General features: G+C 51.8%; 2 non-coding genes across 2 annotated transcripts; both read right to left on the bottom strand.

Moving 5' to 3' along the window:
• Nucleotides 1–776: 776 nt before the first annotated feature.
• On the bottom strand, nucleotides 777–967 carry LOC116486919. The gene has a single exon (XR_004253023.1). It is a non-coding gene; the product is annotated as a U2 spliceosomal RNA (small nuclear RNA).
• Nucleotides 968–7121: 6154 nt separating this feature from the next.
• Nucleotides 7122–7312, bottom strand: LOC116486920. Its single transcript, XR_004253024.1, has one exon. It is a non-coding gene; the product is annotated as a U2 spliceosomal RNA (small nuclear RNA).
• Between the last annotated feature and the right edge of the window lie 15647 nt (nucleotides 7313–22959).

Genomic DNA, 22959 nt, shown 5'->3' on the forward strand with positions numbered 1-22959 from the left:
AAGAGATACATTTGCACGAAGTTTCACAGCGCGCCTATACGTATTCACAACCCTGTCCCCGCCTCACGGTAAAAGTAGTTCGAGAAGTCATTTCCACAGGCACCCCCCACCCGCGCTTGCGCAGTGTCTCCCGGTGGCGGTCGTCGGGGGTCATGGGGATGAAGGTTGGTGGCTCTTCCTCGTCCCCGCTAGTTGACCTCTTGTCTTTGCGCAGAGTCGGTTGCTCCTTGGCTCCTGCCCATCCGCAGGACCGGTTTCTGCCAGTTTCTTAAGGCAGGCTCCCACTCTTATTAATAAGAGACTGACCTCGGTAAGGGGCCCAAGGCTTCTGGCTTTAGTTATTTTGCACAACGCAGCGTAGTTGGCAGAGACACCAGGTAGCATCCTAGTCGCATGCTATGCTGTCAGCGCTCTCTCTCTACCTGATGCGATTCTCCTAAGTGCCTCTGTCGCCAGCGCCAGCTGCAAGCCAAAGAAAACCTTCAGAACCATGCTGCCCCCGCCGCGCCCCGGGCCGCCCCGGCCACTTCCCCAGCGCTGGCGGGAGCGCGAGGGGGCAGAGAGCCGTTCCGCCCCGTGGAAGGGGCAGCGAGGCGGGAAGCGAGCGCACGCGCTGGGCCGCGCCGAGCCCCCCGCGGAGCCGGGAAGCCTGCGGCGGCCGGGCGGCGGCTGCTGAGGGGCCGCTGCCCCGTCCCGCGCCGCGGAAGCGCCGCGCGAGCCCCCGCCCAACAGCTGCCTGCCAGCTCTGTCTTTGCACAGCCACAGCAACCTCCCGAGGGAGGTGCACCGTTCCCGGAGGTACTGCAATACCGGGACGATGCGCGGAGCGGAGGGAGCAAGCTCCGGATCCAACTCCCGAGCCCAAAAATCCGTTTAATATAAAGTCCTCTCATCGAGGACGTATCAGATATTAAACTGATAAGAACAGATACTACACTTGATCTTAGCCAAAAGGCCGAGAAGCGATGCCGACCACCGCCTCCCCCGCGACACCCGCTCCCGCGCCCACCACCCCGACCTCACGGCCACCGCTCCACCGCCCGCCCCCGCCCTCCCGGGCCTCAACCCGCCGCCCTCGCCCGCCCTCGCCGACGCTCCGCTCGCGGCCGCGACCCCCAAGCGCCCCGCCGCCGCGTCGCCGGGGCCTCCCAGCGGCCCGTTCGGGCCCCCAAGCGCCCGATTAGCCGGGCCCCGCGACCGATTTGCATGCCCCGCCCCGCGCACCGCCTCTCCCTCCCCGCGCCGCGCCGCGCCGCGCCTCGCCGGCCGCGGGCCCCGCCCACGAAGCCTCTGCGCCCGGCCTTCGCTCCGCGCTCATTGGCGCAGCTCCGCCTCCTCCTCGCAGTCGCCCCGCCCCTTACCTTCGCCCGCCCTCCCGCCCCCTCCCCTCCGGCGGGATTTGCATGCCCCGCCCATCTCCCCGGAGCCGCGCCGCTAGCTGCCGCCTCATTGGCCGGGGCCCCAGGCCGCCCGCCCCGGCGGCACCGAGCAGCGCCGCGGGAGCTGCGCGCGGCCGGCCGGGGAAGCTGTGGCCGGGAGGGCCCGGCCGGCCGGGCGCGGCACGACGCTGCCGCCGGCGGGGGTCCTCCGCCCTGCCGTTCAGCGCCTGCGGACGCCTCCGGAGCGAGGCACGGGGCCGCGGGGCTCGGCCCGGCGACCGGGGGACCGGCGGAGCGGAGCGGAGCCGCCGCACGAGGAGGGGCCGCGAGCTCTGGGCGCGCTCGAGCCGGAGAGGAGACGCTGTGTCTGCCCCGGGAGCCGGGAGGAGACGCGAGCGGGACAGCGACCCGAGCTGGCCACAAAGGGCTGTCCGGAACGCACGCCATCACGCGGAGCACCGGCCGGGAAGGATGGCCGGGGGGCGGCTGCTGCTCAGGAAGCGGCTGGGCCGTCGGACACGCGTGTGGTGAGCAACTGCAGCGTGCATCAGGAGTTCGGTGCCTGCGTGCACGTTGTTGTCATTACTTTCTCTTAATTTCCTGTCCTATTGAACTGTCTTTATCTCAGCCGGCACGCGTTACCCACCCCACCCCACCCCACCCCCGAGTCTCCCCCCTTTCCCGGAGGGGTGAGATCGAGGCAGCGAGGAAACGGCTGCGTGGCGCTGAGCTGTGCTGAAGCTCAGCAGCTGCAGGGGCTCCCCCTGCCCCGGCATCGCGGCCAGGCCCTGTCGCCTTCCCCTCCTCCCCCCCCACCCCCCCGCTACAGAACCTGCTCCCGTGAAGCTGGCGAGCGCCGTGTGCTTGGGGTGCTGGAAGCAGCCACTGCACGGCTGGAAACGTAGCTTTCCACCCGGAACACCGTCCTGGGCTTTGAAAGGCAAGTCTTGTGAGGGGAGGAAAAAAAGAAAGAATATAATAATTATAAATCAATAAAGAAATAACTTGCTCGGACGGGGTCTTCTGCAAAGCTGTTTTATTCACGATTGCAGCGGCGGGGGTCCTGCAAGCGGGAGCAACCAGCAAAAGTATATCATAACCTTATATTATAACCCTCTTACCCAAGGCTTGATTCCTCCCGTTTCCTCCCTGGCTGAGTGCAACAGGTTCACGAGCTACTCAGCTCTTGTCACTGTACCGCACAGGTCCAGTTTTACTTGACCAACCGTTAATTTCTCCTTCCGCCCCATCTTCTCTTGTGACCACAGGGCCCACGATCTTTTGCTTTTAGTCATTTTGCACTGCTCGCCCTGCTTTTCTTACCCGTCCTCCGTATTTTGGGACAGTGGGAACCTTCCCCTTATCTGCTTAGCGTACTCTCCACTGCTGGGCTGCTGTCGTGCCTGCACAAGCACTTCTGGATATGCAAGCCTAGTGGAATTTTCCACTGCAAAAACACATTCTACTGCAAAGACGCAACGTTTTCTCACAGTCCCATGTCAACCCGGCACGCCAGAAATAATTGAATCAGGCAATGGGATTCATTTCCACAATGACCTCATAAACACCTGGACCAAAGAGCATGGCATTGAATGGGTATACCACATCCCTTCTCCTGCACCAGCGTCCAGGGAAAATAAACAAACAAACAACAACAGACTGACAAAGAGTACGCTGAAAGCAATGGGTGCTGAGACATTCAACCGTTGGGGTGCTGTACTGGGTGTGGCTGGGACGGAGATAACTTTCCCCGCGGCAGCCCACACGGTGCTGTGCTCTGCACTTGTAGCTAGAACGGCACTGGTATCGCACCAGAGTTGTGTCTACTGCTGAGCAATACTGGCAACAGGGTCAGGATTCCCTCAACCCCCGCCCCGAGCCAGCAGGCCTGGGGGTGGGCGAGAGGGGAGGAAGGAACATCAGCAGGGCAGCCGACGTAAAGCAACCGAAGGGCTATTCCATACATACCGTATGGCGTCACGCTCAGCAATAAAAGTGGAAGAAGAGGGGAGGGGTGGGCTCTCGTGGGGAGAACATCTGTCCTCCCGAACAACGGCTATGTGCATTGAGGCCCTGCTTCAAGGACGTGCTCAGGCATCGCTCACTGGGGGGAAGTAGAGAGTAATTTCTTTCCTCTGCACTTCCACACAGCCTTTACTTTTGTTTTCCTTTTTTTTTTTTTTTTTTTTCCCCCCTTTCCCTTTAGGGGAATTATTTAATAACAGTTTTCCCTTGATATTTTTTTTTCCTTTAATTAAATTATCCTTATCTCAACCCACGAGTTGTTCCTTTCCTTTTCTTCTTCCCCTCCTCTTCTGAGAGAGAGCAGTTGCGGTGGAGTTCGTCAGCTGCCTAGAAAGGTAAAGCCACCACAGATCACAGAATTGTAGGGCTTGGAAGGGACCTCGAAATATCATCGGGTCCAACCCCCCTGCCAAAGCAGGTTCCTTAGAGCAGGCTGCCCAGGTAGGATGCACATGTAGCAACAGCCACCTGGTTAGTCTGCCAATCGAGCTAGCCCTGCCCAATGAAAACTCCTACACACGGAGAAAGGGATAAAGTCCTTGCAGTGCATATTAAAAAAAAAAAAAAAAAAAAAAAGCCATACTGGTGAAGACGGTCTGACTTATGCCTGCCTCAGGCAAAGGCAAAGCCGTCCATGGGGCTGCTTTTGCTCAAGGACGTGGGTGCGCTTGGCAGCTGATGCAGAAGTATGGGGCAGTGTGAAAACCCTCAAGGGCATCTGGGGTGAGAACAGGCAGTCCTTTGGGTCGTACAATGTTAGTTGCTGTATAATGCTGCATGTCGTCTGCAGTTGCCGTGTGTCGACTCAAGGGCGTTACAGGAAGAGTCGCTCAGATTCATGAAGAATGACAGCACGTGCACGGACGTGCGGGGCTTTCCTCGCATACGGGGCTCGCTGTGCCTGCGCGCGCCCACCCGCCCACCCCAGCTTTCGGCGAGTCCTCCCCCACCCAGCCTCAGCACACAGGCAGCCCTGCTGCCCAGGACTTCCACGATCCCAGGAACTCCTGCTTGCACGCACCTTCTTCCTTGCCACGGTCCCAGCAACGCTCAGTAAGCTCACCGTGCTCCGAGGTTTCTCTAAAGACCTTTCCGGACCCAGCTTGGCTGCCCCAAGCAGCAGAGGGGCCGCAAGGCAGACAAACTGCAACTACAGCCCCCTCATCGCCTTCCTCCTCCACCAGCCCCGCAGCTGCCACCCCCGCCCAGGTGCAGCCCTTTTATGAGGAGGGGCTGCCCAGATCACTACCCACCCTCATTAGCCGCACCTGGGGCTCCAGTGACTGGGGGTCCAGCGACAGGTTTTCACTCTCTTTTCCTAATCTTCTTCCCAAATGTCCCAGTTCTCTGGGATTCAACTCTTCTGTCCACGTACAAACGTTACTATTTCAGATGATTGATGAGCCCCGTTCCAATGAGAAATCCACAGGACTTCGGGAGGACACCTGAAGCACTCAGCCCTCCGTCTTCTAGACAAACAATACCACCTTTTCCACAAAGTTTACATTTCAGCAGGACCGAAATTCAAGCCGAGTGCCAGTTTTTCTCATGCACTTTGTTAGCAAGCTCACACAAAACAAGGAATCACTCCTACGGATCCATCAATATGGGGGCTTGAAAAGGTATTGAGGCCTAAATAAATTCGCTCTCCCCCTTCTAACCTAATTCCAAGGGGCTCAAGCCCAAACCACCGCAGACGCGACTCCCTCCGTTCTGCCTCTTTGATAATCGGTCAGCCCCTCTCCCCCGATACCTGGGAAACCGACCGAACACCACAGCGAATATATCCAAACTTCTAAACTGTCACTTAGATAATGCCGCCACCTTCCTCCTTGTCACGCTCCAAACATTGAAGAACAAAAATGGGATTACGAGATGCACCGCCGGGCGCATAGATTGGGCACCACCAGTCAACCCTTGGATAAAACAGCACTTCCTTTCGGTCTGTCGTGCGCTTCGTTCGTCCCCGGCCGCTCCCCTCGCGGAGGATACGGGACCGCGGATCGGAACGCCGCACTCGCTTCGCGGCGATGCTGCGTCTCGCTCACCCAGCACAATCACGCCGTCACGCAAAGAGGCCCCCTGCGCTCCTCGCTCATGCCACAAGAATATATCACTTAAAACAACCACCAAACGTGTTCGTAAGTCACTTCACAACAGCACTTTGTCTCAAACACACACACTGACGCCAATGCTTTCGACATGACATACCCAGACATCTACAAAGAAGACACGCAGTTATTACCACTCCACTTAACATCCCTCCAGCAGCTGCTACTATTACCCAGGTAACCTTGTCACAATTTTGAGAGGCCCGCTTCCCCTTCTCCTGCTTCTTATGCGGTCATTAGCAGGTCCGTCCTGGCTCCCAACACTGGGACGCAGCGGTAACCTCGCATTTGCTCCATCTACTCCCAAGATCTCTAGCGGCCGCCCTAGCGGCCAGCAAACTTCCCCCCCCCCCCCCCCCCGACATCTCCATCGGTCAGCCTGTAGCGTACCCTCCTCCCACACGGGGACTCTGCTGCACGCCAGACGTCTCTGCGCGACTTACCAGCCGCCCCGGCCACCCGCACGACTTACAGGCCCTTCCTGTACCCTAAAACTTACCGTTTGTCCGCGGCCTCAGGAGGTCTTTGTCTGCTCCCGCGGTGAGCGGCTCAGAGCGGAGGCTCCCCCGAGGAAAATGCTCGGGGTGCACCTAGGGGCGTCCGCTCCGCAGCCGATCCCGCAGCCGAGCGGAACGTCTCTCCCGGCCGGCTCGCCAAACTGCCTTGCGGCAAACAGAGTCCACAGTCAGTAAGACTGCAAAAGTAGGTCTGTTTATTCAGCGCTGGGCAGCACGGGGGGATGGTCCCGCCAAAGTCGTGTGCAGCGCACGCGGCAATTTGCCGCGGTTATACGCAGCCAGCAAAGAGATACATTTGCACGAAGTTTCACAGCGCGCCTATACGTATTCACAACCCGTCCCCGCCTCACGGTAAAAGTAGTTCGAGAAGTCATTTCCACAGGCACCCCCCACCCGCGCTTGCGCAGTGTCTCCCGGTGGCGGTCGTCGGGGGTCATGGGGATGAAGGTTGGTGGCTCTTCCTCGTCCCCGCTAGTTGACCTCTTGTCTTTGCGCAGAGTCGGTTGCTCCTTGGCTCCTGCCCATCCGCAGGACCGGTTTCTGCCAGTTTCTTAAGGCAGGCTCCCACTCTTATTAATAAGAGACTGACCTCGGTAAGGGGCCCAAGGCTTCTGGCTTTAGTTATTTTGCACAACGCAGCGTAGTTGGCAGAGACACCAGGTAGCATCCTAGTCGCATGCTATGCTGTCAGCGCTCTCTCTCTACCTGATGCGATTCTCCTAAGTGCCTCTGTCGCCAGCGCCAGCTGCAAGCCAAAGAAAACCTTCAGAACCATGCTGCCCCCGCCGCGCCCCGGGCCGCCCCGGCCACTGGAGGCGGCCGCTTCCCCAGCGCAAAGGGGCGGCATGCGCTGGCGGGAGCGCGAGGGGGCAGAGAGCCGTTCCGCCCCGTGGAAGGGGCAGCGAGGCGGGAAGCGAGCGCACGCGCTGCGCTGGGCCGGGCCGCGCCGAGCCCCCCGCGGAGCCGGGAAGCCTGCGGCGGCCGCTGAGGGGCCGCTGCCCCGTCCCGCGCCGCGGAAGCGCCGCGCGAACCCCCGCCCAACAGCTGCCTGCCAGCTCTGTCTTTGCACAGCCACAGCAACCTCCCGAGGGAGGTGCACCGTTCCCGGAGGTACTGCAATACCGGGACGATGCGCGGAGCGGAGGGAGCAAGCTCCGGATCCAACTCCCGAGCCCAAAAATCCGTTTAATATAAAGTCCTCTCATCGAGGACGTATCAGATATTAAACTGATAAGAACAGATACTACACTTGATCTTAGCCAAAAGGCCGAGAAGCGATGCCGACCACCGCCTCCCCCGCGACACCCGCTCCCGCGCCCACCACCCCGACCTCACGGCCACCGCTCCACCGCCCGCCCCCGCCCTCCCGGGCCTCAACCCGCCGCCCTCGCCCGCCCTCGCCGACGCTCCGCTCGCGGCCGCGACCCCCAAGCGCCCCGCCGCCGCGTCGCCGGGGCCTCCCAGCGGCCCGTTCGGGCCCCCAAGCGCCCGATTAGCCGGGCCCCGCGACCGATTTGCATGCCCCGCCCCGCGCACCGCCTCTCCCTCCCCGCGCCGCGCCGCGCCTCGCCTCGCCTCGCCGGCCGCGGGCCCCGCCCACGAAGCCTCTGCGCCCGGCCTTCGCTCCGCGCTCATTGGCGCAGCTCCGCCTCCTCCTCGCAGTCGCCCCGTGGGTTTACAGGGAGGGTGTCCTCGGACCACCACCCTCATTATTTACACCTGAGTCTCCAGGTGCAACTGAAACAAAGAGTAACCCTGCGGAAACGTCCTCCCTGGCAGCCCGGTATTTGATCTGCTTCCCTGGACTCTGGAGATGGGCACTTATCCATTGCGGCAGGAGATGGCATGCGCTGCAAGGAGTGCAAGTGAGAAAACAGCTGTTAATTAATTCATGCCGATTACTTCTGCAATAGCCTCAGCTCCCCACACTCTCCACCTTCACGTGGGGCATCTTAGAAGCCAGTGCTGGAGCAGCATTCATATGCACACACCCATGGGGAGTGGTTGCTTGCTGTAGCTATGGGTTGCAGGTCAGAGGTAGAGGAATTAAAAACAAGAGTTACAAAATATGGAGCCACAGGTCTTTGCCTGGTTCTGCAACGTGAGGGTGACCAAGGGAGCAGCGCTGCTGTACTGGGAAGGTACTCTGAGCACTGAGCATGATTGTGCTGGAGGGGAAACAGTTCTGGCCACTTATTGCATGCATGGACTCTGGAGGCCTTTCTAGGCGTGTGGGCACAGGTCACAATTGAAGCCAGCATGAATTAGTCAGAAAAGGGGTGTTTTTGCCCAACCATGGAGCAGCTTCATGTGCTGTGAGACTCCCAGAGTACACATATCGTGTGGGATTATGGCTCACATCAATTGTGTCCTGTCTCTGTTTTCTGAAAGGACTCCCATGGAACATGTAGAATGTTTTCATTGACACTATGTCAACAGAACAATACATACAGCTACATAACATGTGCTCTAAATCTAGCTCTTTACCTCCACCATTACATTAACAGAAAGCCCTCTCACCATCCACTTGCCAGACATTAAAAGCTAAAAAATAATACTCATGCCTCCCTATCCCCCATCTGCATTTAGTCTCTGCGAAGCTGCCTGCTTTGTCATCTGCTTCTGGTGCATGGCTGCTTCCTGTTCGTGTTGTGTCCTGCAGAGATCCAGGTGTCTGACTCTTCTGCTCTCACTGCCATTTGTGTTGTTAACAGCCCTGAGAACAGACCTTGCCATTGCAGTGAGAGAGTTCCTTTGGTAGCGTTGTATGTACACCTGGTCTCCATTTGCTAGGAAGCAACAGCGCTCTGGATTCATATGGGCCAAGAAGACTTCTTCCATCTGTGAATGACATTTACCAATAATTTGACAGAAGTTACTGAAACACTATCATCAAGATTCACATCTGCTGTTGTCCCAAGATGCAATGCGGATCTCACTGGCTGGCCAGTAAGTACCTCATAGGCATTTCAAGCTGATTGATGGCTGTGGCACATGCTAAGAAAAGGGATGGGAATAACCTCAACCCTACTCTTTCCTGTCCATTAATATAATTTAGCTTATATTTTTTCCTGAATTCCCAAGTTTTTCCACTTTTTCTGAACTTTGGAGAGACTAGAGATGATGAAAAGTCTTAATGCAATAAAAGATCATATTAAATATTGTATTATTTTCCTCATCAAGTGTGCACCCCTATCTGATCAAACAGCAGCAGGGATCCCCCCAGTGAAAGAAATAAGGGTTTGGAAAGCCCCACGAAGGGACAGTCAGCCAGGCAGGTGGATAGAGAGCCAGGGCAGTGAAGATGAGCACAAGAAAGAGATGGAGGCAGGAGCAGCTGGAAGGGTGAAAGATGCAGGAGGAAGGAGGGGAGTGGGAATGGGCTGGGCAGTAGGACACTCATCACAGTTCCTGTACTTGGTTCTGCTGGGGAGAATTTCTAACTCAAACTTTCTCACTCTCTCTGGCTTCCTCTGTAAGTAACCGTTGGCTGCTCTGTCACCCACTCAAAAGAACACAGTGGAGTCTTGCACACCTTACATGGGCCAAAGCTCTATGAGCCTCAGGCAGACACAGACAACTGGCAGCTGCAGGGGACAACAGGACCTTTCAGCTCTCAGTGCCAGCCGTGGAAAAGAAGGAATAAGCTGCTGGTAGTTTTACTTCTTCCCAGAACCTGCCCCGGGCTCATAGCCCTCCTCCAGCTGACTGGTAAGCTATCCAAGTGGTCACTTGGAAACTTCCCTGGGCAGGCAGACCTGGGTCCCAGTCTGCTGTCCTTCTGCCGTGCCCCAGGGCTTCTGCCGCTTCCTGCCATGAGCACATGGGAAGCAGCCACCCACACCCAGAGGGTTCACCCCCTCTGCTTTCCACCCAGGTGGGACCCAAAAGCTCTTCCGAGTGTAGACCCTACTGCACTGCGCTGTAGTCCAGCATGACACAGCCCCTGCCACTGCCCCGAGCTGGCACAACGGTCATCTCCCCAGGAGCCATGGATCATGCAGCACTCCCGCCTGCCTGGTGCCTGGCCCCGCACAACGTCTCGAGGTGCCCAAAACCACCAACTGTGTGTCACTATTGCCTCAGCCACCCGTCCCACCACCACCACAGCTAAAGAGAACAGCTCCCACGGTACAACCACGGTGCAGCGAGCGAGGAGCACTGCTGGGCACGGCCCTGACAGCGGTGCTACCGCCCCTGGTCGGTACCTGCGGCACCGCGGCGCCCCCCCGCACGCCCACACCCAGCGGCGGGGCCGCGCGCGCTCCGGGAGTGCCGCGCACACGCGGGGGCACCTTGCACGCCCGCGGACGGGCGCTAGTGCGCGTGCGTCGGGGTACACGGCCGCGCGTACTCGTGTGGGGCACTACCACACGCATCCGGTAGGCGGCGCTACTGCACACGCTCACCACGGCGTGCTGCCGCGCATGCTCGCGAGGACGGGGCGCTACTGCGCGTTCCCGAAGTGTCGTTCTCCGTGCTGCCTGCAGTACCCCATTTCGGCCAGCAGGTGGCAGCAGAGCGCGAACAGGCGCCACGCTGCCGCTTCTTGCCTGCATTTCCGCGTTGTGGCCAGCAGGCGGCAGCACGGCGCGGCGCGGCGCTACTGCACCTTGCTGGGCCACCCGGCTGCAGTGCCAGTCCTGATTTCTCGGGCTCACAGCCTGTTTTCTCATTAAAAGAAGCGGAGAGAACTGCGCAGAAAGTCACACGAAACCGGCAGAAAAACGCACGCACCGCCACTGCCGAGGAAATAAGTGCTCTTGGCCACGGGACACTCCGGGCCTGGAAGGTGAGCAGCAGTGGAAAACTAAACTACATTTCCCGGCATGCCCCGGAAACCAACGCGGCCGACCGGGAGCCCGGAGCCTGGGGACAGGCGCTGCCAGCACGCGGCGGAGCAGGCCTGGCCCTGCAGGCAGCGGGCCGGCGGCCGCCTCCTCCCGCACTCCCTCACCCTGCTCTGGGGCCAGCCCGGTGCCCGCCCCCGTTTCACGGCTCCCCCCTAACCCGCGGCTTTCTGTGCCCCAGCTGCCGATTGCACAGCAGAGGCCCCCCGAGCCTGACGCTGAGCCCCTCCCTTTGTCCTTCCCGGGGTCACAGACCTCCAGCCCCAGCCACCCCTTCCCCTGTAGCAGCTGCAGCCCTGGCCACGCTTGGCAGCCGCCCCCTCATCACAGACCAGCCCCAGCACACCCACCGCATGCAGTGAAGACAGCTGACTGCCACTGCTGTTGCTCCCTTCTCCTCTGCTGGACCCACAGCCTGCCCCCACCGCAGCTGGATAGCACCCATATCTAGAGGGGGTGTCCCCATCAGCACCCTCATAGCCTCACCTGGGGCCCCTCCAGCCCCAGCCCACAGCTGCCACCCTTCAGGAACATGGAGCAACCACCCCCTAGCACCTGCCTCCTCCACACACCCTAATACGGAACCAGCACTGATAGGTGCAGGTGACAGCCATTTACCAAGGGCCAGAGACTGCAAACACAACAATACAAGCAAAAGAACCAAAATCTTACTATCTCATGCACAGAACTCCCAGGAAGGAGGCTGTAGCAGGGCTCTGTCCCTGTACATTTCCCCCTTCTCCTGGAGGGCCAGACATCTATCCCATGGGGAACAGTTGCTTCCTGCACCCATGGGCTGCAAGACAGAGAAGAAGGAAGAAAAATTGAGGAAAATGGTGTACAGCACAAGCAATGAGAGAGAAAATTGACAGCCAGAGGGAGAAAAGAAGAACCCATGGGATAGGGAGCTGGACAGGGATGATCAGAGGGTAGAGCAGGGAGGAGAACAGAGGAACAGAAAGGAGGACAGCACTGGAGGAAAAAACAACTGCAACAGGCAGCAGGACAAAGATTGAGAAAGTAAAACAAAGGCTGGTCAGGGGGTTATAGCTAGAAAGATGAGACAGGGAACAGCACAGAAAGACAAAAAAAAAAGACAAGGAGAGGAAGCAGAACGGTGACAGAGTAAAAATAATAATAGGTATAGTGAGAAACAACAGGGCAGGGGAAGAAAGACAGAATGACAGAGAGAAGCAAGGAAGGGAACAACTGGGTTAGGGTTGGAGGCAAAGACAGATAAGGAAAGGAATAGGAATCAGGACAAAGGGATGGAGAAGGATAAAATAGTGATGGTCACCAGGACAGAGAAAGCAAGAAAGAGGGAGAGAGGAGAACGACAGGGAGGCAGAGAGAGAAAGGCCAGCACAGGGACAGAGGTGGGATTGGGAGAGGGGACAGGGAACACAATGGCTGAACTGAAAGAGAGTGGTGGAGAGCAAGAAAGCACAATACAGACAGTGGAACAGAGCAGGATGCAAGAACATGGAAAAGTAGAGGTAGACAAAGTGGTAAAATTTGTCAGAAAGAGAAATTGAGAAATGAGGAGCAGGAAAGACAGACTGAGAAAAATCAAATAGTGATGGGCACCAGAAATGAGAAATGGAGAAGAACTGATGAGAGATGGAGAACTGAAAAGTCCTTAAAGGGGGCAGAACACCTGAGATCAGAGTGCTGTAATTGAGAGAGAGGTGCAGAATGGGACAGAGATGGAGAAAGGAGAGACAGCAGTGTGGAGCAAGGCTGAGACAGCAAAAGAGCATAAAGGGAAGGGGAGCAGGACAGAGGCACAGAGAGAAGGATAAGAGGTGAGCTGGGTGGACAAGGGGCTAGAACGATGGCAGAGGCAGCAGGACAGAGAGATGCAGACCAATAGAACAGAGAGTGGAAGGAGGGTGGAGGGACCACAACAACAAGAGCAGTGCAGACATGGGGAGTGAAACATTAGGGAGGGAGAAAAATTGAGAAAGCCAGGAAGAAGGACAGAGTGGGGAAAAGAAAGACAAGCCTGGGATGGGTTGCAAGCAAGAGAGGAAAAGGTGTGTGTGTGGGGGGGGGTGGGGGGGGTGAGAATGGGGAGCAGGGACAAGCTGGACTGAGAGATCCTGGTGGGGAGCTGGACAGAGGGAGAGAGTGAAAACAAGAAGGATAGGAAGCAGGGCAGTAAGGTTGGAGATGGAGGACAAGCAAGAAGGAACAGGGGAGCACGACAGGAGCCATACCAGTGTGTAACAGAGCTTGTGAGTGTGACAGTTCTTGCAGCTGATGCCAGAAGGCCTTGTCAACAGACTCCCCCTGATCAGGTGGCCTGTAGCAGACCCCAACCACTAGATATCCTTTACTGGACTGGTCCTTGATTTTCACCCTCAAGCTCTCAACCTGGTCACAGCTGTTTCTCAGGCATAGCTCTTCACAATCTATCCACTTCCTAAAACAGAGGGCAATTTCTCCTCCCCTCCTTCCTCGTCTATTCCTTCTGAACAGTTTGTAGCCATCAATGGCCACACTCCAGTCATGGGAATCATCCCACCAGGTTTCAGTGGTGGCAACTACATCATAGTTTCCTACTAGCATGGTGGGCTCCAGCTCCTCCTGTTTGCTATTAGTGTAAATGCACCTCAGCTGGGCCACCTTTTGGGAGGGAGAAGCCCTAACACCCTCTTGACCATACTCAGGTGTTTCCATAGTAACCAACCTCTCACCAACCCTTGTGTCCTTCCTGCAAAATGTTATGTCATCCTCCTTCACCAAGACACAAGTCTGCAAGGTCTTGCTAGCACACTCCTCAACCAAAAGAACTGGTATGTTACATTCAGGCTCCTTTCTAGTGACCCTGGTTTCACCGCCAACCCCCCTTCATAGCTAGTTTAAAGCTCTGTCAACGAACCTTGCCAACTCCCATCCTAAAACCATTTTCTGCCAGTGGAATAAGCTGTTCCTGTCTGTTTTCAGCAGGCCTGGTCTCCTGTAAATCGAGCCAAGGTCAAAAAACCCAAACCCCTGCTGGTGACACCAGGCTCAGAGCCAAGTAGTAATCCACTGGCTCATCATGTCCAGTCCCTTATTATTTCCTATAACCGGAGGGATAGAGGAGAACGACTTGTGCTCCTGAACCCTTGAACAGTCACCCCATGGCTCTGAAGTCCTTCATAGTCCTTAAAGAAGTTCTTCCTGTTTCATCACTGCCTACCTGAAACAACTAAAGAGGATAATAATCCGAGGGCTGTACTAGCAAAGGAAGTTTCTTCCTTACATCTTTAACCCAGGTCCCCAGGAGGCAGCAGACCTCCCTGTGTAGTGGGTCTAGTCTACATATCAGGCCTTCCTTCCCCTTCTCCTTTTCATGGATAGTGTACAGTATTTTCACTGGTCATGAAGAAATACATTTTTATGAGTTTTATTATTACTGACTTCAGACATTTTTGGTTTGGGGAAAAAAAAAAACAACACATACCAGAGGTGACTCCATTTAACAGTCTCAAATAGTATTTGAAAGGAAAAGTTGCAAGGGTAAGTGCAAAAGTATGTAGTTATTACCAAAAGAGACAATGTAAGTAGTCTTCTCAATATTGCTTTTGGTATTTCATGGGGAAAAACATTGAGACTAAGATTCCTCATCCATAATATCTTAGGGGAGGGGGAGGGAGGCAGGCAGAGAAGAAACCTCATGCTCTTAGTATGTCACCTGACTATCACTGTTTACAGGTACTCAGTGTCTTCTGGTCTCAAAAGATGAGGTGAAGATATAATTGATTTCTTCTCCATATCTCTGGAAAGAGCTTTTCTCATATCTGTGGCAAAAGAAAAAAATGTTACTATAATGAGAGTCATTGTGCAAAGCCATATTAAGTGAATTCACTATTGCAGTAAGATTATTTTTAACCAAGAACACTTCAGCAGCAATGTTACCAATTTTAATGTAGCACTGCACAAAATTCAACTGAAAGTAAAGGAAACGGCAGGCTAAAAGGACAAATACGTGACTTAAGGCATCTACAACAATGGTAGATGTCTGTCTACAGCCTTTGTATGTTGTAGCACTCTTTCATACCAAATGAATAATGGAAGAACAGCAAAGATACACAGCATGTCCACAAAAGCCTTTGTGGAGGATATTTAAGGGGAAAAAAAAAATCTCAAACAGCAAGCAACTAGTACTTCAGCCTTATTAACAGAGTAACATTAATATACATGAAATTTCCATGTTCTTTACCCTTTAAATTGAAAATGCCACCCAATCCTCTGACACTGTTGACCATTAACATTTTAATATTTCAATTTGGACCTCTAAGGAAAAAAAAAAATCAAGTCCCTGTTATCAAGAGAGAAAAGGAAAAAAAGTGGGGGAGGAAAAAGAAGGGCAGGGGAGGGGGGGGGGGTGGAGAACAGAAGAAAAAAGAAAGCACAGCCATTCCTTTCCCCAGTCACATTAGCAAAAACCTCACGTACTTGGCAGGAGCGTTCTCTGAAAATAAAAACTGAATAAGTAACTGTGTGTTATTTAATCTTATCTGTAGAATAACATGTCTTTGTACTTGCTAATTTACTCTTGTCTTGCAGTTTATTTTGCCACAGATACTACAAAATGTATAAACAGCAAGATTAAGTTTTACAACTGATGCAATCTTTAGTAGGAAAAGATAACAGAGTAAACAAAATCCCATTCATCAACAATCACCTACACTTTTTTTCATATTAAAAAAAAATAATTCAAACAGTCCCTGGCATGCTCAATATCAGTATCTTTCCATTCAACTTGAGGCAGAACAAGCACTTACCTTAAGCATCTTCCTCTGGTTTGCTATTGCTAACAGAGTTGCAGTCTAATACTGATTGGTACACACTGTAGGTTAGTTGCTTATACATATTTACTGGATCCTGATTTGATACTCTCACGAAGATTTCAATAAAAACAAAACAAAACAAAAAAAAAACAACACTCTAGTTGAAAAAAAAAAATAAAACACAGTAAGGAAGAGCTGAACATATTTCCAATTAAGAGCCCACAACATGTAATCAGACCAAGAATAGGTCTGATGTGGTCTTATGCTAATCAGACATCTGTCACGCTGTAATAACAGGTGTACTCATTTACCAAGGCACAAATCCAGTATCACCACAAAAAATATTTCAGCCATGTGACCTATCTTCTACACCAGCCAGTGGGTTTAGAATTATTAACAGAAAGAACAGGAAAAGCTAAACATTCACACAAGCCTCATTTCCGTAAAACATTATTATTATTATTATTATTATTATTATTATTATTATTATTATTATTATATATTAGCAATCCACAGTCTAGATGCATCTAGATGGCATTAGCTGAGGGACTGCCTCGAGGGAATTAGAAAAATAAATAAATCAGTCTCTTGACTGCACATTTCCCGTTTTGCACTCCTTGCTTTCTTTGTCTCATGCCTGAAATTGAGTTTCTCGATATACTTTCCATCTCTGTCCCATCATTCCTTCTTCCTAACAGAGCTGCCATCATAAGAAAAAAGTAGAATTTTCTTTAGCACTATGTGTCAGTCTAAACTTTGCAATAAGCACTTCAGCAGCCAAGCAAGCTATCTACCCACTTAAGTGTCACCTATTGAGTAACTTAGAATCATGAAATGCTACAACATACTCTTCAGTCCCAATCATAATTTGACATTGCTAACAGACTATGCAAAATGGCTAGTGTTCTCATTCATAGGGTTGATAAATCTAATCCTCTGCTACAGAAGTAGCATCTGGGATAGGTACTTTCAAATCCTCTGCATATCTACATGAATGTTTACCAAAAAATCCCTTACCAACTTCCTGAACAGAAGCTTCATAAGAACTCTGCTGCAACAGGAAGAGAAAACAAATAAACTTTTAATGAAACACTCTAAAACCAGCAAAAGATTTATTCTTATATATTAAATGTTGAAGTCAAATGCATAATTATATAATACTTTATAGTTAAAAAATATTTGAAAAAAAAGTCAATCCTGACTATTTATGTGCAACTGCTGTAAAACTTCTAGGTATTATATATATAATCATGGAGCTTTCCTATAATAATAAATTTTTAAAAAGAAAAGAATGCAATCATCCAAGTATTTAGGAGTTAACTGATGCCTTGCATTAGACAATCTTGTCAAACCCATGGTGGTGAAACAGAACACTTACCAGATAGCTTATGGAAGTATTTGATTTAAATAAATATATGTTACAGAAAGTGGCATTTGCCTAAAGGATGAGTTTAAGAAGATGGGTTTCTGAACGCTACAGGAACAGATTTGCAGAGGCCCACAGTATGCTTCATTTCAAGAATCTGTGGTACAAGAAATTCAGCTTCATGGGCTGTTAAATACTCTGGCTGAATATTCTCAAAAAATTGACATACGCATGGTTTACATGTGGTTTTGTAAGCAATGCTGTAAGCATCTGCACATTTTACTAAGCATTTATGGCTTAAAACCTGCTTAGACTTTTATGGCAGGAATCCTAATGAGATGTTCTCAACAGTTAGCAAGTAACAGAAATTAAACTATAAATTACAGCTTTGAAAAGTCAGAGTCGTCATTGTTTTGAAAAATGGCATCATAAGGATTGTTTTTAATGCGCTTATGGACATCAAAATGTAAATATTGTGAAAGTCATCAGGTGGCAGTAGCGAGCACCATGTCTTTTCCACACACATGCAGAGCTGGCCGACAACCACACGTGCACAAAAGTGTATTTGTTTTCCAGACTTGTTAACAAGGGGAGTAGGAACCGTGCAAAAAAAATCAAATGAAAGTTGCAGGAAATTGCAAATTCCCACACTGCCACAGAGGGAGGAACTACTCTTTGGTGCAAGTGACTCCTTGCCCACAAGCCTAGTGGCAACAAAATAACTTTAATTTCCCAGCAGGCTTCAAAAAATAGCATGGCCAACTGGAACCCTGGGTCAGAAGACCACAACTCTCAGCATGCAGCAGGATGCAACACTCTCCATAGTCTTGACACTGGAGGGACACAGTACTCCCTACCACCACCCCACTTTGCTGCCAGACCCACATAGCCTGGAGTGCTGCCCTGCTGCTGTCTCCTGCCCCAACATGGTGCCACAGTCCCACTCTGCAGCTCCCCACACAGGACTTTTCCTGCCCTAGCCAATAGACACCAAGTCTCCCTGCTGCCCTCCCACAGACACCCCAGCCCCACTCAGTTTCTCCCTTGATGAAGCTGCAGCCTTGGTAATACCAGACCAGACCAGCCTCCTTGGGGCAGTAAAAGTAGCCCAAAGCAACCCCCTAGTGACTCCCTGCTCCACTGACCCAACAACTGCTGCTCATCCTCCCTGGGGCAGCTCCTTTATGCAGAGGGGCTGTATCCACCAGCACCCTCACTGCCACACCTGGGGTTCCTCCCACTACACCCCACAGCTGCAGCCCTTCAGCAATACAGGGCCACAACCCACAGCACCACCACATACCCCAGAATGGAACTGGCACCACATAAGGTTGTCTGTGGTGGTTTCATACTGATGAGGCAACTAAATACCACCACACTGCCCTCTCACCTCTTCCCCTCTTCTCCCCCTTAAAAAGAACAGGGAGGGAAAACATGATGAAAAAAAGCTGAAGAGTTAAGTACAGAAAAATCACTCACCAGTTACCATCACGAGCAAGACAGAGTCAGCACAGGGAGGTTAATGTAATTTATTACCTACTAATAACAGGTTAGAGCAGTGGGAACCAAAAATACACTGAAAGCACCTTCCCAACAACCACCCTCTTATACCTTCTCCCCCTGAATGGCACAAGGCAACAAAGAATGGGGTTTGCAGTCAGTCCCTAACACTTCATAACTTTCCACTCCTTTATGGTCAGTCTCTTCGCTTGCTCCATCATGGGGTCCCTCCCACAGGATGCTGTCCTTCCTGAACTGATCTTATGTGAGCTTCACACAGACTGAGAGTCTTCAAGAACTGCTCCGATATGGGTCTGTACCATGGGGTCCATCTTTTAGGAGCAGACTGCTCCAGCAAGGGTCCTCCACAGATGTCAGTTCCTGCCAGATCACCTGGTCCACTGTGGGCTCCTCTCCATGGGGTTGCAGTTTAGAGATCTGGTACACCATGGACTGCAGGGGGACAGCCTGCTCCAGCTTGGTCCTCTTTCAGTGGCTGCAGGAGAACTTCTGCTCTAGTGCCTGGAACACCTCCTCGCCCTCCTTCTTCACTGACTGTGGTGTCTGTGGGATTGTTTCTCTACATTTTTCACTTCTGTCTCCCAGTTGCCCCTATGCAGCAGGTGTTTGTTTGTTTGTTTGTTTTTGTTTGTTTTCCCTTTCTTAACTATGTTCTCACAGTGGCACAACCAGCAGCATTCATGGCTCAGCTTTTGCCAGCAACAGGTTGCTTTTGGAGCCAGCTGGAACTGGCTCTTATCTAACGTGGGTCAGCTTCTGAACTTCCCACAGAGGCTACCCGTGAATCTCCCACTACCTAAACCTTGCCACGTAAACCAAATACACCTCATGACAAAATCTGTGCACCATGCAGACCCTCTTACTGTTTCCCCAAGCACTCTTTTGTCTCTCTGGCCTCACCCATCCTCTCCATCACAATGCCTCCTGGAAACTCTCTTAGGTTCCTAGAGTGCTTCTCATTCCACAACCTTCTTTGGCTCTTTCTTGCTCAGTCAGCACCCCTCCTCAGAACTTCTTTGTTCCCCAGAGCACTCTTTTCCCTCCATCTGTTTTAAATGACTGCCAATTAAAAAACAAAACAAAACAACAACAAAAAAAAACTGTTTAATTTTTAATAGGTAAACCAAATACAGATGATAGGCACTTCCCCAGTGCAGAGTGACAGTGTCAGGGCTCTGTGCCCGTATGCTTCCAGTTTGCCTGGGGAACTGCAGACCTTAGGCCTGGAGTAGTGTTCATTCATACATCTCATGGGGAAGTTGCCTTCTGCAGTCATAGGCTGCAGAACAGAGAAGGTGATGTGAGACAGAGGAAGTAAAAAAATAATAATAATACTGAGGAAGAAAGAGTGGAGAAGAGAAAGACAAGGGTTTCAGGGTCAGACCTGTCTCTCTGCTGGGAACTGATGGAATATCAGCCATTCCTATTGGCCATCTTGTGCCCTCTCCCCACAGTCCATTGAGGGCAAGCCCTTGTCCTTCCCCTTGGCAGCCCACACTACCCATCTCTAGGGGTCTCCGGGGCTATTCTTTGACAATGCATGTTGTCCTAGGCCAGTGTATGCCTTGAACAGTATCCCATCATTTGAGGGCTGGACAGGAAGCGGGTTTTTTCCAATGGTTCTCCACGAAACCACTGGGTTCTTCCACTTTCAATTTTATGGTGAACCTGGGTAGAAGGACATGGATAGAAAGGATGTCTGAGGAGAGATTAAATCACAAAAGCTCTTAGGCCACCCTTTACTACACCTAGTTGTAATTCTATGGGGGGAAGGTAAGGACTGTGTAATAACGCACAGCCCTGACCTACAAGGATGAGAAGCCTACTCCCTCACAACCATCCATCATTGTCTATGTGCCAGCATTGGACATCCTGCAATGAAAATTTTGGCCAGGGCCACTGCTTCAGTACAGGTCTTAAGGCTGTGCTCCCATATACAGTATTGCACCTCCAGGGACAGGATGCTCAAGAACTGCTCCAGCATCAGCTGCTTCTTGGTGTGTCACAGGGATGGCAGACAGCATCAGTGCAGTGCACAGCTATGCACCTTCTTTGGCTTCACAGGCTTCCAAAATCCTATACCTTGCCTTCTCAATTCAAATCCTAAATTAATCCTGTCCCTTATCTGTAATCTGAATTCTTAATTAATCCCAACTCCCAATTTAAAGCCTAATTTGAACCCTATTCCAACTCCAAATCCTAACCCCTTTTCTAAATTCAACTACCCCTCAGTCTGTTTGAATCCTTAACCCTTTACCTTAAACCCAAAATTTCCATCAGTGCAGCCTTCCTCACTGATTTCTTCTCATGCTCAAATCTGCCTCATGTAGACTATAAGAAACTGGTTTTACAGAATCACAGAATCATCCAGGTTGGAAGAGACCTCCAAGATCACCTAGTCCAACCTCTGACCTAATGCTAACAAGTCCTTCACTAAACCATATCACTAAGCTCTACATCTAAATGCCTTATAAAGACCTCCAGGGACAGTGACTCAACCACTTCCCTGGGCAGCCCATTCCAATGCCTAACAACCCTTTTGGTGAAGTTTTTCCTAATATCTAACCTAAACCTCCCCTGATGCAACTTCAGCCCCTTTCCCCTTGTCCTATCACTGGGCACATGGGAGAATAGGCCAACCCCCACCTCGCTACAGCCTCCTTTAATGTACCTATAGAGAGCGATAAGGTCGCCCCTGAGCCTCCTCTTCTCCAGGCTGAACAAGCCCAGCTCCCTCAGCCGCTCCTCATAGGACTTGTTCTCCAGGCCCCTCACCAGCTTCATCGCCCTTCTCTGGACATGCTTGAGCACCTCGATGTTCTTCTTGTAGTTAGGGGCCCAAAACTGAACACAGTACTCAAGGTAAACAAGTACCTCTGTCCCTTCACAGTCTTATCAAATATCTGTTTGTTTCACTACTTCCTTCCCACTGTCATTTCTTGTTCTACTTCTAGAAAGGCAATTTGTCCTAGATTACAGAATCAAAGTAAGAAAGGACCAGATTCTTGAATTAATTAATTGTCCTGGAGTGGAACTAGACATGTGTCCTGGTTTCAGCTAGGATAGAGTTAATTTTCCTCTTAGTAGCTGGTAAGGTGCTGTTTTCGGAATTTAGGATGAGAATAATGTTGATATCACACTGATGTTTCAATTGTTGCAGAGCAGTGCTTACACTAAGCCAAGGACTTTTCAGCTTCTCACACTGTTCTGCGGGCAGGCTGGGGGGTGCAGCAGGAGCTGGGAGGGAACAGACACAGGACAGCTGACCCAAACTGGCCAAAGGGGTATTCCATACCATCTGGGGTCATGCTGAACAATTAATATGGAGGGGGCTGGCCAGGGTGGGGGGGCAGCTGCTCGGGGATAGGCTGGGCATCGGTCAGCACGTGGTGAGCAATTGCATTGTGCATCACTTGTTTTGTATGCGTTATTATTATTGTTGTTATTGTTGTTGTTGTTGTTGTTGTTGTTGTTGTTATTATTATTATTATTATTATTATTATTATTATTATTATTATTATTATCCCTTTCTTTCCTGTCCTAATAAACTGTCTTTATCTCAACCCACAGGTTTTCATTTCTTTCTAATTCTCTCCCCTATCCCAGACAGGGAGGGGGTAGGGTAAGTGAACGGCTGTGTGGTGCTTAGCAGCCGGTCAGGTTAAACCATAACATGTCTAAAGTCTAAGCACACTCTAAAGGGGAAAAGGAAAAAGGGGGAAAAAAAAGGGGGGGGGGGGGGAAGTAATTGGGCAAGAAAAAAAAAAGTAATTGGGCAAGAACAACTGAAGCATGAACACAGGGCAGGAGCAGCACAGTGTTTCACAGTCCATTTAAGTGATTGAAATGAAAGGTGATAAAGACAGTGTTCAGGTAGAATAGGTACAACATTTGGAAAGGGAACATACTACTTAAAACCTATAGAGCTATATGAAATGCATAGAAGATTGCCTGCAAATGGCACAGTACACATAAGACAGGAGGATAAAGACACAGCGGCTGTCAGGGAGCAGTAAGAGGTGGGTGACTGCTCCCTAGGACACACAGCCAGCAGCAGAGCATGGTAGCATGCCTGATAAGGCAGAGGCCTCCCTGACCGAGGGCCAGCCAAGCAGTACTAGAACAAGGCAAGCAAAACAAACCTGGAGCAGGTAGCCATCTTCAGCCAGGAGTCCAACTCATCAGACAAGCTCATGGCTGTAAGGCACATCTAAAGGCAAGCCTTGAAGTCAGTCTACCTGACAGGAGTAACATGCCCCTCAGCAAGGTGTTGTTACAGCCAAGCAGGAAACAGGCACAACTGCAATATAACCTGTACAGGAGCCAAATGACCAGGCCTACCTGAGCTTACACTGAGACCCTGGAAAAATGGGCAAAGTGTGTAAGTTTGACAGTGACTAGTATGCAC

The sequence above is a fragment of the Aythya fuligula genome, chromosome 2 (genome assembly GCF_009819795.1).
Source record: "Aythya fuligula isolate bAytFul2 chromosome 2, bAytFul2.pri, whole genome shotgun sequence".
Taxonomy (NCBI): Eukaryota; Metazoa; Chordata; class Aves; order Anseriformes; family Anatidae; genus Aythya; species Aythya fuligula.